This window comes from Boleophthalmus pectinirostris, unplaced genomic scaffold (genome assembly GCF_026225935.1).
Source record: "Boleophthalmus pectinirostris isolate CB_2022bp ecotype Guang Dong unplaced genomic scaffold, ASM2622593v1 HiC_scaffold_3, whole genome shotgun sequence".
NCBI classification, from domain to species: Eukaryota; Metazoa; Chordata; class Actinopteri; order Gobiiformes; family Gobiidae; genus Boleophthalmus; species Boleophthalmus pectinirostris.
This window is the reverse complement of record NW_026571299.1, coordinates 8,681,492-8,692,698: the sequence shown is the minus strand read 5'-3', so window position 1 is coordinate 8,692,698 and position 11,207 is coordinate 8,681,492.

The following is an 11,207-nucleotide window of genomic DNA, read 5'->3' as shown; positions in this document are numbered from 1 at the left end:
AAGAAGAAAGAAAGAAAGAAAGAATAATATTCCGGTACGAGAACAATTTCCGCTTTTTTTGGCCGACAAACTATACGTTTTCGGAAACCTCAGGCGCATTGCTACGTGATGGCGAGGGTCCCTGGTCACTACGGGCGAGTCACGTTGCGCCATTCCATTTTTCGGCCACTTGGAGTTTCGCTGTGCGAAACTAATAGGCCCTTCGCCGGCCTTCGGCGCTCGGGCCTAATAATAAAACTCATACTTTGGGATTGGAAATTATCGACTTGACCGTCCTTTATTAATTGGTTTAATAAAATGACTTCGGTGGCCAAGCTGGAGTTTACATGTTATAAACAAAATCATGCACTGGACTCATATTTCAAAATCTGGTCCACATTTTTGAGTTCAATAAGTTAATTAAAGTAATTACAGTGTTTTTTGTTTTTGTTTTGTTTTTAAATTACGTATTATTATTGTTATTAATATTTTATAATTTTATTTATAGGTTTTCATAATAAAACTTTAAAATGCCACAGTTCACAAACGATTTATTTATTTATGTATTTGTTTATTTATTTATATCAATTTATCTATTTCCTTTTTTTTTTTTTTTTTTTGTACTATGGCATTCTGAAGTTTTAAAGTTGTTTTGTTTTATTATGAAATCCTATACACAAAATTATAGAAATAAATAAATAAAAAAACAGGATTAAACTAAGATTAAACAGGCCTACATCAGGACTAAAACAGGACTATCACTATTTTTGACTCATCTGATTCGTGGCGACAGTAAAGAGAAACATAAATTCTCATTTGTTTTGTCAAAAAGGAGTCCATATTTACAAATGACTTTAAAGCAAAAAAATTAATTAATTAATTAATAAAAAAAACTGACATTGTGCTCATGAGAAAACACAATATTACACGCTCTTTTTTCTATTTATACCATCCATCCATTTTCTTCGACTTATCCGGGGCCGGGTCGCGGGGGCAGCAGTCTAAGCAGGGACTCCCAGACTTCCTTCACCCCAAACGCTTCCTCCAGCTCCTGAGGTGTCCCCGAGGTGTTCCCAGACCAGCCCAGAGACATAGTCCCTCCAGTGTGTCCTGGGTCTACCCTGGGGCCTCCTCCCGGTGGGACATGCCCGGAACACCTCCTGAGGAAGACACCCAGGAAGGTTCAGAACAGATGCCTCAGCTGCCCCTCTCCACGTGGAGGAGCAGCGGCTCTACTCTGACCACATCACTGCACCGATCCACCTGTCAGTCTCATGTTCCGTCCTCCCCTCACTCGAGAACAAGACCCCGAGATACTTGAACTCCTCCACTTGAGGCAGGGACTCTCCACCCGCCCGGAGAGGACAAGACACCTTTGACTTTATTTATAAACAACAAACATCCCAGTCTGAGTGTGTCCCAGGTTAGATTTTGTTAACACTGCATCTTTAAACGTGTGTAAATGAAACAAAACAAACTCCAGGTGCGTTTGTGATGAGGAAAGAACATTAGAACAGATCAGAAAACGTTATAATCTCGACTCTTGATGCGTGTGCGGGACACGACAGGGCCGCCCTCTCTCCACTCCAATATTCTCTGATCCACACGCTCACAGATCTGAAGCGTGTGCAGCCGCCGTCTCCCGTCCCACACCTGTCGCCGCGCTGTTGTCCCTGTCACGAGACGCGCCGGCCCTTTAAGAACGCGCCGCTCTTTATTCAAATCCGATTGGTCCCCGGCTCGAGTCTATAAGGCCCGATAAGAGGTCGACCCTCATTATCTCAAAACCTCCAACAAACACACGAGCGAGCACAAGGAAGGAAGGAAGAGAGGAAGGAAGGAAGGATGGAAGGAAGGAAGGAAGGAAGAGAGGAAGGAAGGGAGGAAGGAAGAGGAAGGAAGGGAGGGAAGGAAGGAAGAGAGGAAGGAAGGGAGGAAGGAAGGATGGAAGAGAGGAAGGAAGAGGAAAGGAAGGAAAAGAGGAAGGAAGGAAGGAAGGAAGGAAGGAAGGAAGGAAGGAAAGAAGGAAGGAAGGAAGGAAGGAAGAAAGGAAGGAAGAGAGAGAGGCAGGAAAGAGGTAAGGAAGGAAGGAAGGAAAGAGGGAAGGAAGAAAAGAAGATAGGAAGGAAGGAAAAAAGGAAGGAAGGAAAGACAGAAGGAAGGAACAGAGGAAGGAAGGAAAGATAAAAGGAAGGAAAGAAGGAAGGAAAGAAGGAAGGAAGGAAGGAAGGAAGGAACGAAGGAAGGAAGAGAGGAAGGAAGGAAAAAAGAGAGGAAGGAAGGGAGGAAGGAGGAGAGGAAGGAAGGGAGGGAGGAAGGAAGGAAGGAAGAAAGGGAGGAAGAAAGAGAGGAAGGAAGGAAATCTAGGGAAGAGAAAGAGGGAGGAAGAAAGGGGGAAAGCAAGTGGGAGAGAGAGGGGGATAGAAAAAGGATGGGAAAGAATGTTGAGAGAGAAGGAAGACACAGAGGACAGTAGAAAGGGTGAGAAAAGGAGGCAGAGCATGTGAAAAGAAGAAAAGGGGAGAGCGAAAGAATAGGGGAGAGAGAGAGAAAGGGTAGAGGATGGAGGGAGAGAGAAGGAGAGAGAGAGAGAGAGAGAAGAGGGGAACAAATCAGCGTATGCAAATGAAGGCCGCATTGTGAGACAGAGATGGTTTATCGGGACGACAAGCGCACGGCCACCAGATGATTGTCTTCTCCTCCGCACGTGCACGCCCCTGCTCACGTGCACGCTCACACACACACACACACACACACACACACACACACACGTTCTGTCTCTGTGTTTGTGTGTGAGGAGACAGAGAAAACGTGTCCGTCATGATGGGACTAAAATCTACACTGTAAAATCTAACACCAGAATTCACTCACATTCACAGAGTTGATTTTACTCACAGCTACGAAACTGTGGAGCTTAATGACTGTGGTGAAGTAACACGACCTGGTCAAACAGAAGTAAACAACAAGGTCAAAAATTCAAGTTAATTCATCTGATATAAAAATGTATTGAACAGATACATATGTACTCTAGTTTATGAAACTGTTCACCTTTTTTCTGTACCATTTTTGGTTCTAAAGTTTCATACGTTTTAAACAGAACATGTATGAAACATGGAACAAAAATTATTTCCCAAATTTCAAAGACCCAAAAATCATGTAAATAAATGGATGTATTTCATCATATCTTGTGTTATTCCATCTTTGAACTGTTGATGAAGGGACATGATTTTTCCAAAAAAAAAAAAAGTATTTAAAATGATAAAAATTTGCTTGGAAGGACTGACATATTTTATAGAAATAGTTTCCTTTCATTTTGAAGTAATATTAAAGTTTTCAGAAGAAAAAAGTGACAAATGATGTAAAATCCTGCACCTTCTACTTGTTGCACAATTTTCCCTCCGTTACTTTTCCCTCCGTTACCATGAACTTTCTTAATAAAAAATCTCATGAGTCAAAAAGTAAGAGGTTTTTCAACCTAATCTTGAACCATATGGTAGAAAACTATATGAAGCAAATATTCAAACCAGTTTGAACAAAAATGTGGCTGTTTGCTGCAGATGTTCCAATCAGTAGGAGCAAATAGACGGTGCTCTTGGAAAAAAGGATCAAAACTCAAGACACAACGGATTCCAGGCGCTCCAAAACAGTAGAAAAAATTAACACATCGCACGAGGAAAAATATAATTAAAGGCCTTTATTTGAATGGCCAAAGCCAACATGTTTCGATGTTTCAAACCAGTTTGTTAAGGATTTGTAAGTGAGAAGCAAAAGTTATCACTGTTTGGATTTATTGCCCAAAAAGTGCTGCATATTTCATTCCCTCCGTTACCGACATGAGTTTTTTCATTTTTTGTCAACAACTTGAAAGAATATCACAGGTTTAACTTGACCCTGTTGGAGTGTAACTCTTTCCTACATTCTGATACTTTACTTATTTCAATAGTTCCTCTAGTTTCTGAATAAGAGACATTTGAATGTTAAAAATCTGCCCCTGTTTCCCTCCGTTAACACTTGACCGGAACCAACAGTTACTTCCAGAGTGAAAAAAAAAACATTATTTGTCATTTAGATTAAGGTCAACTTGAATGAGTCGAGGAACTTCAACAGTGACGTGTTGGAGCGAGAGAGTCCAGCTCCGTTTCTGAGTCTGTTCCAAATCCGTGTCGTTCATTCGTTTGTTTTTCAATATAAAACTAAAAAATAAGAAAATGAAACGATGATTCGTTTTTTTCAGTTTTCGATTCTGTGTTTAAATGAAAAATGGGGGGAAAAAAATGTCCGTTTCCCGTTTTATGTGACTTAAACTGTGATGCTGGACTGAACCAGGACTAAACCAGGACTAAACCGGAGTTAAACCAGAACTAAAACAGGATTAAACCAGGACTAAACTGTTTTTAGTCCTGGTCTGGTCCTGGTCTCAGTCTTGGTCTCAGTCCCAGTTTCAGTCCTGGCCTCAGTCCCGGTCTATTCCCGGCCTCAGTCCCAGTCTCAGTCCCAGTCTCAGTACTGGTCTGGTCCCAGCCTCAGTCCCAGTCTCAGTCCCGGTCTCAGTCCTGGTCTGGTCCCGGCCTCAGTCCCAGTCTCAGTCCTGGTTCTGTTTCTGGTCTCAGTCCCGGCCTCAGTCCCGGTCTCAGTCCCGGTCTCAGTCCCAGTCTCAGTCCCAGTCTCAGTCAGTCTGGTCTCTGGTTCTCAGTCTCAGTCTCGGTCTCAGTTCTGGTCTGGTCCTCAGTCGGTCTCAGTCGGTCTCAGTTCTGGTCTCAGTTCTGGTCTCTTGGTCTGGGTTCCTGGTTCAGTCCTGGTTCAGTCCCGGTTCAGTCCGGCATCGCAGTTTAAGTCACAGAAACAGGAAACACAAAATGTAAACACAACATCGAAAACTGAAAACTCTTTGTCTGTTTTTTTCATTTTGGTTTTGGAAACAAATAATGAAGAAAACTGTTGGGGTTTTTTTGTTTTCTTATTTTTGGTTTAATTTTGAAAAACGAATGAACGAATGACACACGGATTGTTCCGGTCCTACTTTTGCAACCTCCCAGAAGACGCAAAAGTGGCGTCGCGTCTTCACTTTTTATTCCGCATTTAGACGAGCGTTTTTGTTTCTGTGTCCTGTATGTTTGTGACGTAAACGCGTACGTGACCTGAGCAGATCTGACCAGAGTTTTGCGTCTTGGGCAGAGTAGACGGAAAAACTACGACGGAGCGTGTTCAACTTTTCCACTCTGGAGGCTGGTTTCAGATTTTTAGCGTTTTTTAAGCCCCAAAAAACGCCGTCACCGTCTAAACGAAAGGCACTTCTGATAAAATATTTCGTCGTTTTTACCCACAAACGTTCTCGCGTAAACAGATTCAGATTCCACTTTAGTGAGATTTTTTAAGGCACTCGGTTTCCTAGAAGATCAACTTGTAAAACACAGACTCACATTATGGGGACTTGTCGACAAAATCAGGTAAACGCTAAAATAAAAATACAGAAGTAGCAGGAGTTCTAAAGCAAAATACAGAGACAATTTACGCACAAGAAAGGCATTTTTGTGACAGTTTAAAGGTTGTAGAGAGGATTTTTTAAGGGAAGAGAAATACAGCGACAGTCCTTGTGCATGCGTGACACCACCTTCCTCCTCCACAGCCTCCGTAGAAACATCTCCTCCCGCCTCTTTACTCTAGAAATCAGGCTTGTTTACGGCGGGTGCGCGTTCAGAAATTACCGCTGAAGTGACCCGTCTAGAAATATTTCAGCGACCGACGCGTCTTCAGTTTTTAGACCCTTCGTCTGCTTCAGTCGCGCCGTCGCTGGAAGGAATCTCCAAGAATCACCTCAGTTTGTCTTCCCTCCTTTTCCCCTTCTTCTCTTCTTCTTTCAGCGACCTCAAAAACGGACTTTCTTTTGCGGCGAACCGGTCGTGGATTCTCGTCGGCCGTCGCGACCAACTTTGTGCAAAATGCGAAGAAGCTACAGTTTGAAAAAGCCTCTAAGAACCGCCGCATAAACCACGTCATCCCCGCGCGTAGGGAGTTTGATTGACAACCTAAGAGCCAATAGAAAATGAGGCAGCCTCGTTATCTACTGGCTGATGTTTATCCGGACTCACTACGTCCACAGTTGATAGATTTTCATTCTTTTTTTTTTTTTGGTCATCATAATTACAAGGCTGCTGCATCTCTGTAAGGGTATTTTAAACTTTTACTGACAATTTTAAACAAAACAAAAAATCCTCCATACAACCTTTAAACACTGAACAAAAAAAAGGTGTTATTTTTATTGACCACATAATAAGCTTTTGTGCAATTTAGACAGTTAATTTTGCCCCTGTTGCCTTTTTCTAACCAAAAAGGAAGGAACTTTACCAAAATAAAACTAGAAAAACTGTTAGATTTTTTGGGAAATTCTTAAATATAATGATGTTAATTGTGTTTTAGTGAAACATTCTCACCTGTTATTACACTTTAAGGTTTGGTTTGGTCTGTCAGCAGCTCTGTGACTCCAAAAATGAAAAATATAAAATAAAATCTCATGACTCTGTTTCTATGAGGAGAAATCTGATGCACCAACTCTGAGGCCACGTCAGACAAACTGTAATTAGGACGGAACAATCTCGGACAATTAATTGCATTTTGATGGGTAAGATATGATTTAATTCCGAGATTTTGTTCTAAGTTCACATTTTTATCTTGATTAAGGTGGGGGCTTCACCATTTGAAAAAAAAAAGAAAATTAACTTTCTAAAGTAAAGAAAAGAATGCATTTCAGAACATGCAGAGGACAAGGCAAGACCAGGACAAGACCTAGACAAGACTGAGACCTCTGAGGGTCGAGACCGAGAAAAAAACAGGACTTTTAAAGGTCAAGTCCAAGAAGCAAGCGTCCAATCAAGACCGAGACAAGACAAAGTCCAAGCGCGATCAAGACCGAGACAAGACCGAGTCCAAGCGCCTTCAAGACCGAGACAAGAGAGTCCAAGTCCAAGACCGCCATCAAGACCGAGACAAGACCAAGAGACAAAGTCCAAGCGCCATCAAGACTGAGAAAAGTCCGAGACAAGACCGAGTCCAAGCGCCTTCAAGACTGCCTCTCTCCCTCCTTCTCGTCTCTCTGTATCTCTCTCTCTGTCTCTCTCTTCTCCCTCTGTATACCCTCGTCTCCTCGCTCTGTCTCCCTCCCTGTCTTCCTCTTCTCCTCTGGTCTCTCCCTCCTTCTCCTCCCTCCCTCTGTCCGTCATCCTCCTCTCCTCCTCTCCTCCTCTCTCTCTCTCTCTCTCTGTCTCTCCCTCCCTCTCTCAGTCATTCTCCTCTCATTCTCCTCTCCTCCCTCTGTCTCTCTCCCTCCCTTTCCTTCCTCCTTCTCCTCTCCCTCTCTATACCCCTGCTTCTCTCGCCCACTCTCTTCTCTCCCTTCTTCTCCTCTCTTTCTCTCTCCCTCTCTCTGTTGTCCTCTCGTCTCCTCCTCTCCCTCTCTCTGTCATCCTCTTCTTGTCTCTCCCTCCTTCACCTCCCTCGCTCCCTCCTTCTCGTCTCTCTGTCTCTCTCTTCTCCCTCCCTATACCCTCGTCTCCTCTCCCTGTCTTCCTCCTTCTCCTCTGGTCTCTCCCTCCTTCTCCTCCCTCTCTCTCTCTCTCTGTGTTTTCTCTTCTCTCTCTCGTGCCGGAGGTGTGCTCTGGTGATAGGAGTATTGTGAGGGGGTGAGTGTATAGAAAGCTCATCAGAGCGTCGGCGTATTGGGGCGTTATCGGGTTAGCGGCGAAGGTAACTGCGGCGCTCCGAGACTGGAGCCGAGATAAAGGAGGGAGCACGGGATAGAGAGAGAGAGAGAGAGAAGGAGAGGGAGAAGGAAAGAGAGAGAGAGAGAGAGGGGTGAAAGGGGGGCACCTCTCCTCATTAACAGCTATCTACCGCACTGCAGACACTGGCCGCATTCACAGACCACGACACCGAGGATAAATTAAAATGCACCCGCCGACGAACAGACAGAACACAAGAGAGAGAAGGAGAGAGAGAAAGAGAGAGAGAGGGAGAGGAGAGGAGGAGGGCACAGAGAGTGGACAGAGGAGGAAGGAGAGAGGGGGAGGAGGATGAAGAGGGAGGAGAGACGGGCATAGGGAGGGCGGAGTGGAGGAGGAGAGAGGTGGAGTAAAGAGAGGAGGAGGGAGGGAGGTCATGGGAAGGGAGAGGAGGAGGAAGGAGAGAGAGAGAGAGGGAGGGAGAGCGATGGAGGAGAGAGACAAGAGGAGAAGGAGCGAGAGAGGAGGGAGAGAGAGCAGAGAGAGAGAGAGAGGAGGGAGGAGAGAAGAGAGAGAGGAGAGAGAGAGAGAGAGACAGAGAGAGGAAAAGGAGGGAGGAGAGGAGAGAGAGAAGGTGGGGGTATAGAGAGAGACAGAGAGAGGAAAAGAAGCAGGTGACGTACCCACAATCAAAAAGTTATATAATGCACCTTTATTTATTTATTTTTTCCTTTTTCTTACTTTTACTTTTAATTTCATTTTTTTTTACTTTTATTTTAACGTTTAATTATCTTTTATTTTTTTATTTATTTTTTTTTATTTTTTTTTTTACATTTGATTTTTTTTTTTTTTCTTTTTTTTTCAAATGTATATATTTATTTAATTAATTCTAATTAAAGCCATTTAACCGTCACAAGTGCAGTAATTTCCTAGGAACCTTTGACAAGCTCTTGTTTCTAGTTGTTGGGAATTTGCAGCATACCCACATTTAAATGTATTTATTTATTTATATTTATTTTATTATATTATTATTATTTTTTTTTACTTTTTTTCAAATGTATTTATTTATGTATTTAATTCTAATTAAAGCCATTTAATGCCGACTGTCACAAGTGCAGCATACCCACATTAAAAAAAAATATTTTATTTTATTATTACTATTATTTTTATTGTATTGTATTTTATTTATTCGTTGTTGTTTTTTTTTTTTTTTGTTTTTTTTTGCTATAGTCAGATTAATAATCTCGATTTAATTAACCATCTACATAAGGGAAAAACACACAAAAAATTGTTTTATTTATTTATTTTTTTAAATATATATACATCTATATAAATTCCAGCATTAAAGGGGTTAATTTTATGACGATCAGGTTCAACGTTTGTGAATTTATCTTCTGGTTATTTAATCAGTCGGTCTGGGAACGTGACGTCAGCACATTCTAGGATCCCAAACTCACCAGTTCCACCCTCTTTATGTATTAATCCATATATATATATATATATATATATATATATATATATATATATATATATATATATATATATATATATATATATATATATATATTTAGAGCGCACCTGCTTATTTACAGCTGCGCTAACCTCCCAGCCCCTCCCAACATGGCCGCCGCTCTCCTCTCCTTATCTCCTCTCTCCTCCCTCTTCTGCCCGCCTGATAACAGTATAATTCCTCTCTCTTTCTCTCTCTCCCTTTAGCCCCTCTCCCTGCGCCGGCCTCTGTTTCATCAAGAAGAACACATTACAACTACACACATTTTGATTTTATTTTCGCCCCCAAACTCCCTCCTCTTCCTCCTCCTCTTCTTCTCTTTTGCAGCGCTCGCAGTGTCTCTCTGCTTTGTCAAGATAAAGGGTTAAGACTCTCTTTCTGCCCCTCTTTTGTGCGGCGGGAAAAAAAAAAAAAATCGAGATTATTTTATCAGCGCTACGAAAACGGTCTCCTTCCCCTTTCCCCTTATTCGCGACTTTAAATAAATATATATAGATGTGTCCCGTTATAATGTGGCTGGAGTGTTACTGGCAGATAAAAGAATTAGCCGTAGCGTGAGGAGTCCGGGGCGTATAAGTATAAGCGGAGAATTAGAATGTCGCTTGTCTGTGTAGCTTTGGGCTCATCCAGTTCTCGTGCTCGTAAACAATTTAATCTTTTCACTACAGTTTGGAAAGAAGCAGCAGCAGCAGCGGCGGCGGCGAGAAGAAAAAAACGGAGAAAAATGAAGCGAGCGGGATCCGGTGGAAAAATAGAAGTCTTGGACATTACCTCGGCGCACACACGCGGGCGCCCCTAGTTCGTCTTCTCCTGTCTGAACCACCATCCCTTTAAACAAGAAACCTGACGAAAACACTTGTAAGGTTCTTCAAGATTGAATCAGCCCTTTCTCTCCTGTTCGGGGCCCTATTTTTCCTCCCTCCTCCCTCCTCCTCCTCCCTCGTCTCTCCCTCTCCCGTCTCTGAAATTGAAGACGCGTTGCAGCGAGGAGCTTTGGGGCCACAGTCTATTTTGGCAGCGTAATAAAATTCATAGCTTCTGCACACATCGTACTCGGGGCCCGGCGCACACACCTGGAGAGGCTGGAGCGCTGTAGTGGAGGTATATAGCGGTCTCTTGTCGTATTAGCAGTAAACCATCTTTCATACGTAGCCGAGCCGCGCGAGCCACACCGCGTTTTGTGGCTCTCTCTCCGACGCTGTGCTGTCTTTATTCATGGTAAACTATCAATTCACCGACACAAGATGCACTGTAAAAAGGACCGGCCACGACGAGCAACTTTAAATGAACACAAAAATAATAAACGATTGTGTCGACGTCGCAAAAACCTGACCTCGATGAGTCGCTTCATCATTTATTCACAATAATTTCAAAACGATTATTTCATTAAGTCAAATTATCAAAGTATCTACTGTTTTTCCACAGGAAAGGAATTAAACATTCTGTCTGGAACTAAACCAGGACTAAACCAGGACTAGAACACGACTAAACCTGGAACAAGAACAGGACCAAACCTGGAACTAAACCAGGACCAGAACAGGACTAAACCTGCAACAAGAACAGGACCAAACCTGCAAGTAGAATGAGACTAAACCTGTAACTGAACCAAGACTAGAACAGGACAAAACCTGGAACTAAACCGGGACTAAAACAGGACCAAACCTGCAACAAGAACAGGATCAAACCTGGAACTAAACCAGGACTAGAACGGGACTAGACCTGGACTAGAAAAGGACTAAACCTGGAACTTAATCGGCACTAAAACAGGACTAAACCTGCAACAAGAACAGGACCAAACCTGGAACTAAACCAGGACTAAACCTGGAACTAAACGGGAACTAGAACGAGACTAAACCTGGAACTAAACCGGGACTAGAACAGGACCAAACCTGGAACTAAACCTGGACTAGAATGAGACTAAACCTGGAACTGAACGAGATTAAACCTGGATCTAAACCAGGACTAGAACAGGACTAAACGATTGTGCCTGTGTTACATAAATG